Genomic DNA, 8649 nt, shown 5'->3' on the forward strand with positions numbered 1-8649 from the left:
CTAGAACTGACTGCCCCAAGGGTGGAAGCACAGTCCCACCGTCTACCATGGACTGATCCAGACTGCACTAGAAAAAAGTAAGGCTCCAGAACACCTACAGTATATTGATGACATCATTTTGTGGGGAAACACAGCCGCAGAAGTGTTTAAAAAAAGAGAAAAAATCATCCACTTACTCCTGGGAGCTGGTTTCGCCATCAAAAAGAGCAAAGTAAAAGGACCAGCTCATGAGATTCAGTTCCTAGGAGTAAAGTGGCAAGATGGACAGTGTCAGATTCCTATGGATGTCATCAACAAGATCACAGCTATGTCTCCACCAAGCAATAAGAAGGAGACACAAGCTTTCCTAGATGCCATAGGTTTTTGGAGAATGCACATTCCTGAGTACAGTCAGATCATGAGCCCTCTTTACCTGGTCACCCATCAGAAGAACAATTTCCAGTGGGGCCCTGAGCAGCAACAAGCCTTTGCCCAGATTAAGCAAAGAAATCTCTCATGCAGTAGCCCTTGACCCAGTCAGGATGCGACTAGAGGTGAAGAACATGCTCTGCTCTGCAGCTGGGAATCATGATGTTTCCTGAAGCCTTTGGCAGAAAGTGCCTGGGGAGACTCAAGGTCGACCACTAGGATTTTGGAGTTGAAGCTACAGAGGCTCTGAAGCCAACTACACCCCAACAAAGAAAAAAATCTTAGCTGCCTATGAAGGAGTCTAGAGGTAATTGGTACAGAAGTGCAACTCCTCTTGGCATCCTGACTACCGGTGCTGGGGTGGATGTTCAAAGGCAAAGTTCTACCCACCATGCCACCAGTACTACGTGTAGCAAGTAGATTGCTCTTAGGACACAGTGTGCCCGTAAAGAGAAACTGAATCTCCCTGAGATTTTGGAGATAATTACAAATTGGCCAGAAGGTGAAAATTTTGGTGTCACAGATGAAGAACAAGGACCAGTGACACGGGCTGAAGAAGCTCCTCCATATAACCAAGTGCCACCAGAGGAAACACCCTATGCTCTTTTCACTGACAATTCCTGTCACATCGTAAGAATGAATTGGAAGTGGAAAGCAGCCATATGGAGCCCCTCATGACAGGTCGTAGAGGCCATTAAAAAAGAAGGTGGATCAAGCCAACTTGTGGAACTCAAAGCCATTCAGCTGGCCCTGGACATTGCAGAAAGAGAGAAGTGGCCAAAGCTCTACCTCTACACTGATTCATGAATGAGAGCCAACGCTCTGTGGAGATGGCTAGAGAGGTGGAAAGAGGCTCACCAGCAGCATAGAAGAAAACCAATTTTGGCTGCTGAAGAGTGGAAAGACATCGCTACCAGGGTAAGAAGGTAAGACTGTGAGAGTCCACCATTTAGATGCCCATGTCCCCAAGAGTAGGGCAAATGAAGAGCACCAAAACAATGAGCAAGTAGACCAAGCTGCAAAGATAGGGGTGTCAAAAACAGACCTAGATTAAAAACAAGAAAGAGATATTCCTAGTTTGATAACCCCATAACGCCTCAAGCCATCAGGGTAGAGAAGCCACCTGTAAGTGGGCATGAGACTGAGGGGGTAGATTTAACCATGGACAGTATTTCACATGTTATCCACAACTGTAAGTTTATGCTACCAAATTTATAGTTTATGCTATCAAACAAGCCAAGCAGTTAAAACCCCTATGGTATGGTGAGTGGTAGTCCAAGTACAAGTATGGGGAGGCCTGGCAGATTGACTAGATCACACTGCCGCAGACACGCCAAGGCAAGCGCTAGGTGCTCACAATGGTAGAAGCCACCACAGGATGGTTGGAAACCTACCCTGTGTCTCATGCTACTGCCCGGAACACTATCCTGGGCCTTGAAAAGCAAATCCTGTAGAAACATGGCACCCCTGAAAGGATTGAGTCAGACAATGAGACTCATTTCAAAAACAGCCTTATCAACACCTGGACTAAAAAGCACAACATTGAGTGGGTGTACCATATCCCCTACCATGCACCAACTTCAGGCAAAGTGGAGAAGTACAATAGATTACTAAAAACCCAATTGAAAGCCCTGAGTGGAGGATCTTTCAAAAACTGGGAGCAGCATTTAGCAAAGGCCACCTGGTTAGTTAACGCCTGAAGTTCCACCAACCGAGCAGGTCCTGCTCAGTCTGTGTCCCTGAATATAATAGATGGAGATAAAGTCCCAGTAGTACATATCAGAGGTTTGTTGGGGAAGACCATATGGATCAATTCTGCCTCGAGTACAGACAAACCTATTCATGGGGTTGTCTTTACTCAGGGACTGGGTGGGAGGGGGGGTGGTGCTGTGCCTGTTAAATAAACAAGAGGGGCTGTGTGGGTTTGCTTTCTGGAGGAGCCCCCTTTGGAGGTTTTCTCCCTAATTTGCCCTAAACCAGGACAGTGGTGGAACAGCTCCTCCTAATGACAGCGTGGAGGAGGAGCTACATGGTGCCACCCAACCCACTGCAGACAGATGTCGACTTCATTTATGTGGTGACAGATAAAGACAACACCATCACCTACAACACCAGGAGAGGGAATGCCACTGTGGCCATGGCAGCAGGGGAGGTGCAGATGTTCGTGGTGAACCATAACTCCCACCTGTATGTCAGAGCAGTGGTAGCTGTGCAGGTGGCATTTTTCTCCAGTGTGTCATCTTGGCAAGATCTCTTCCTCCTTGTTGTCCCACCTGTCACCTCCCATTGCACTGCATTCCACTTCAGCAGTGTGCCCACCCAGTATAACCATTCCATCCTCATTGCACTCACCACTGCCACCACCACCCTCAACCATCGGCCAGACAACACCATGGTGTGGCAGGCCATTCCTGGCACAGATTTCTCCTGGGCCAGCATCACCATGAGTGCAATGATGCAGAGTGCTGAGAACTCAAGGATGCCCATTGGGCTCCTGGTGTTTGGGTTCCAGAGTCACACTGGATATGGCTTCCCAGGGCTCTGTGCTACCAATGAGTACAGTCAGTCCATTGTTGTGTCACCCCCATGGCTGAGTGATGTGCAGTTGACCATTCATGGGTTTTCCCTATTTTTTTAAGTCCCCACACCGCTCTCCTGCAAGGATTTGGTATGCAAGGAGAGGTATGAGATGGTGGATGGGCAACCAGAGTTCATCCAGGAGACTTTCTCCACCTGTTGGCTTGCTGGCAGGCCACACTACTGCAGTTTTGATGGAAAAACCTCTGATTTCATGGGAACATGTGCCATGAAATTTGACCACAAATTTGACCATGCCTACAATTCGACCACCATCTGTGACCCCAATCCCACCCTTCCTGCCTTCTCTGTTGAGGTCAAAAAGGAGGAAAAGGTGAACTCCAAAGTTTCCTCCATAGGCTCCATCACCAATCACATAGACAACATCACTGTCACCACAGTCCTATCAGAGACTGGGATGGTGAGGGTAAGCAAAAATCAAGTAATTTTTTTGAATTTTGCTGAAATTATGTATTTAGCAATGATCTTGAGGGTCTTTTCCTAAATAATTCCAGGATTTGCTGGTGTGTAGGCAGCCTTTGAATGAAGACACCTCAAATCTTCTTAAACGCCATGTATTGCCCAATTTTGGTGAATTTTAGTTGTTTTGATGATTGTTATTGTCCTCCAGGTAAGCAGCCACCACTCATGCCTCCCCATGTCCCTCTCCCAAGGGGAGCTTCACGTCTACCAGAAGGGTAAATCCATGTTCATCCAATCAAATTTCAAACTGAAGGTCCTCTACAACTGGGATGATCATTTAGTGAGCAAACTTCTGGCTGCTCTTTCTGGGAAAGTCTGCGGAATGTGCAGGAACAACAGGGAGCTCCGGGATGACGCACTCCTTCCTGATGGTAAACAGACATGGGATATTGTGGAATTTGGGTGGAGCTGGAAGGTGACCAGTGAGAGTGGCCACTGCCAGGACACCTATGATGGGGAATGTGAGCTGTGTGGATGGGACCAGGCGCTGACATACAAGGCAGAGACCTGGTGTGGGAAGTTGTCCCAACATTCTGGGCCATTCCGGTCATGTCATGACACTATCAGTCCCAAAATCTACGTGAAGAACTGTATCTATGACCCGTGTGTCAATGAGTGGCATCGTGATGCGCTGTGCCATGCCTTCGAGATCTATGCTGATGACTGCCAGGAGGAGAGGATCAATGTTTCTGATTGGAGAAAACAGTGAGATGTTGTGAGTAAAGGATGGTTGGGTGAAAATACTCCTTGGGGTGGGCGTAGCCTAATTAATGGGAGACTAAAGATCCATGGGATCATGAGTTGGGAAAGGTTATGGCAGCAGATCCAAGCAGAAAATCCCTGGAAGTTCGAGGAAATTCCAGGAAGTCCATGTAGAAAGTCCACAAAGTCTATGGAGTCTCTAGAAAGTCTCAGCAGGAAGTCCAGGAAGTCTGCAGAGACTCCAGAAAGTCCAGGTAGAGCATCCAGGAAGTCCATGGAGACTTCAGAAAATCAATGGAGACTCCAGGATATCTGTATAGATAGTCAGAGAAGTCTGTCCCACCATGTGCTGCCTCACCTTGACCGCTCTCTCCCTCCCTGTCCAGCTCTCACTTGCCCGCCCAACAGCACCCACAGCACCTGTGGCCTTGCCTGCCTCCCTGCAACATCCCTGCTGTGTCATCCAGCTGTGCTGCTGTCACCACCTGCGTGGACACCTACATGTGTCATGAGGATTTTATCCTTGATGCCAACACCCTCATCCCCCCGCTCTGAATGTGGCTGTGTATTGCTGGCCAGGGGTCTATGTACAAATCACAAACAGGATGGGACTGCTAGGAATGTGCCTTGAGCAACTGTTTTATTTTCCAGCATCAGTCTCATTACATGGTTATGACAATGGGAAGATGCCATCAGCTCACATCCCAGGCAGCAGACCAAGAACTTAATGTTACAACTTGCTTTATAAGTTTTTTGACCAATTACACAAAGCAAAAGCATATTGACAGTAGTTCTATCCAAACAATATGAGCACACGTACCTTCAGTTAAAACAATGCTTGCTTATTTCAAATACAAGAACTGCTTGTAAGCATTAAAACACAATGCACAGATCTCCATTATTAAGCTGAAAACTTCCTAATATCTCGCTAGATATACTTTTCTGCAGCTTAGGGAGTTATGCTAGACAAGCGTTAGTACACAGACCATTGTTCTATTTGCTCTTCCTTGTCTACTTTAAAATAATTTTTCTGCTGACCTATCTTGTGGCTACTGCTTAGCTCTAATCACAGTTCTGGTGTCTCTGAGGCCTGCCTTTTGCAGCTTTCCCAAAACCATCTGATTTTATGGATTCCCACAATTCCCCGTCTTGGTTCACCTAAAAAGAAACCTTCATAATCGTGTTGTTTATTAACTACTTTGCGTTTCATAGCTTTACTATAATATTTTTGTTTATAACTTACTTAAAACATCTTTTTGCTCGCACTAAGCATTGCTATATTACAACACAGCAATTTTAATGCTGTGGAAGTCCAGTCAGTTCAAAGGGCGTAAGTCATGCCTGACAATAATTACAAGTCATTTGAAAAAGTCTTGTTGGTTCCAAGGTCTTAATTCAAAACCTTCCTCCCTGTCTATACCTTCATCCACCATCTCTGTGAGATTTCGAGAACTCTCTGTGAATCCATTTCCTAATGTCTCTCTCTTGTATGATAAAACCTTCTTTGATAGTTTTGTCCATCATTTGTTGCACACACTGAAGTATGAAGGTATTACTACTAATATAACTACCAAGACACCCAACACATATAGACCTATCTTACAAAGTTCCCTTAGCCAAGGTGCAAAGCTCCATTCTTGGAACAAATCATCTAGCCAGGACCCACCATCTTCTTTAATTTGAGCTGTCAGATCTTTCAGCTTTTGTATGCTTTTGTGGATGGATTCAGAATGATCAGACAGGTTCATATAACACAATCCTTCAAATTCCTCACAACTGTGTCCATGTACCAGTAAAAGAAAATAAATTGCTGCTCTATTTTGAAGGGTAGCATGTCTAACACTATAAACATCTGTCATCATATCATTGATTGCAGTGGATGTGGCATTAGTTTGTTTACTCAGCCAACATCCAACCCAATCTAATTGTTTCAATGCCATTGCTGAAGCCAGTTAGGGTAAAAACAAACCTGTTGAAACCCTTTTGGCAGCATTCCAAGGCATGAAATCACTCTTACAGTTTTCATCTTAATGATGAGCAGATCTTGTTCCCCTATGTTGCTTCTTAATGAATGCTTTAGCAGTAGATGCTACCACAGTGAACATTCCTATGCTACATGGGCCACCTTCAAGGTGTGATGGAATGTCCTGCCAAGCCCTATCTCCACAAATGAACCAATATCCTTTTGGCAATTTTCATGGTTATTGGTCAGCCTCGGAAAACACATCCCAACTGTTTGAATAATTACGCCAAAACCTGAAATTTCTATATGCAAAATAACAGGGAGTAACATTGTACTTTGGAGGATCACCTTCTCGCCAATCATTCGCTGTAAATGTAAGGCAAAAATCCATTGTTAAAGAACCAAGGATTTCTAATTCTTGGGGTTCAGATATTGCTTTGGGAAGTTCTTTGGCCCAAAAGTTTCAATACAATACAGGATTGCTCCCATTGTCAGTTTCACCAGTCTTACTGTTAAAGACAAATCCTTTACTGGCAGACTGACTAGACAGGTTGAGAAAGGCTTTTCTGGTTCCGAATTAGACAAACATATGGTATCCTAGCCTGCTGCCTTGGCTAAGGTCACCCAAACATTTGGTTTTGGTTGTTCCACAGGGAAATCTGCACTACAGGAAGCAATTAAAACCAACCAACACCGGCATATTGTTTGATTTTGCTCCATCCGTTTCATGAGCTAAATTTTGGCAAAAAATCCTCCCATATATATGCATAAAAAAACTTTGCTTTTGACCTTAAAATATGATTTCACCTTTGAAAGTCCAATAGAGGGAATCTATGACATAACAAAACAAAAACTACACTTTTGTCAAAAATCAGCTCTATGAAACCGACAATTGACACGCTTATAAATAGCATAAAATCAGAGTTTGCAGGTTCCACCCATGAACAAGGAATGTCAGGCATGACCTGCGTGACCTGTGATCCCTCTGTTCGGCTCACATCTGCGTACTTGCTTCTTCAGTCTTGGACTCGTCAACACGTTCTGGGGTGTGATATGGTTTGATGTTTTTGGCTGGGACCCACTTAATTCTTGCACTTGTAGAGACAGAAGCATACCCTTTGCCCCAAGTGATTAATCGGAAAGGGCCTTCAATTTGACCAGTCTCAGGGTTTCTAGTTAAAACGGGGATTTTCTTTAAGTTTCACCTGTGTGTTATTTGAAAAACACCTGAAAATTGGTGGATCGGGTTCGGCAAGAGAGCTGTTTTAAGAGAAAAGCATACAAAGCTTTGTTCAAGCTCATCAGTGGTGTGACTGTTACTCCCCCTCTCTGTTGATCTAGAATGTGTTTTAATGTCTGATGTGCCCTGTCAATAACTGTTTATCTTGTGGGAGAGTGAGGAGTACCAAAGATATGACGAACACCCCATTCTTTAAAAAATGTGGCCAATTTTTGAGGTATATATGCGGGACCATTGTTGGTTTTTACTCATGGGAGCACACACAATGAAGAAAAAGATTACAAAAAGAGGTGACAAGCATGATTACCAGTTTCACCTGTGTGAAGAGAAGCAAAATCTGCATAAGAGAAAGTGTTCAGATTGTCTGCAAATGGAAGCCATTTTCCATGGGATAAAGAAGGCATTTTCCCAGGGTCTGGGTATCAGATGAATGGTGATGTTTGGGGCTCTAACGCCTGGGAAGGTCCTAGTTGCTGGCAGCTGTTGATTTGGAGAAATCCCGCAAAGTTTGCCCATTTCTAACCAGGTGCTGCCCTGTTGTCCAGGGTGAGATGCCGCAAATGGAGGCCATTTTCTGGGGGAAAAAGGAGTCCTTTGCCCAGGGTCTGGGTATGAGATGAAAGGTTGCCTTTAGGGATCTATGGACTTGCAGGGTCCTAGTTGCAAGCAGCTTTAGTTTTGGAGAAATCCAACAAAGTTTGCCAATTTCTAGCAGACCACCGACCTGTCGGCCATTACGAGTGATCGCAAACAGAGGACATTTTCCATGGGATAAAGAAGTCTTTTCCCCAGGGTCTGGGTATCAGGTGAAAGGTGGCCTTTGGAGCTCTAAGGACTTGCAGGGTCTTAGTTGCTGGCAGCTTTTGTTTTGGAGAAATCCAGCAAAGTCTGCCAATTTTGAGCTTGGCACAGTCCAGTCGGCCCAGGCGAGTGGACACAAACAGAGGTCATTCTCCTGGGGAAAAAGGAGTCCATTCCCCAGGGTCTGGGTATCTGATGAAAGTTGGCCTTTGGGGCTCTAAAGCATTGTAGGGTCCTCGTTGCTGGCAGCTTTAGTTTTGGAGAAATCCAGCAAAGTCTGCCAATTTTGAGCTTGGCACTGCCCAGTCGACCAGGTCGAGTGGCTGCAAATGGAGGCCATTTCCGTGGGATAAAGAAATTATTTCCCGAGGGACTGAGTATCAGATGAAAGGTGGCCTTTGGGGTTTTAAGGACTTGCAGGGTCCAAGTTGCGGGCAGCTTTTGTTTCGGAGATATCCAGAAAATATTGCCTATA

This window comes from Molothrus ater, chromosome 11 (genome assembly GCF_012460135.2).
Source record: "Molothrus ater isolate BHLD 08-10-18 breed brown headed cowbird chromosome 11, BPBGC_Mater_1.1, whole genome shotgun sequence".
In the NCBI taxonomy this organism is placed as follows: Eukaryota; Metazoa; Chordata; class Aves; order Passeriformes; family Icteridae; genus Molothrus; species Molothrus ater.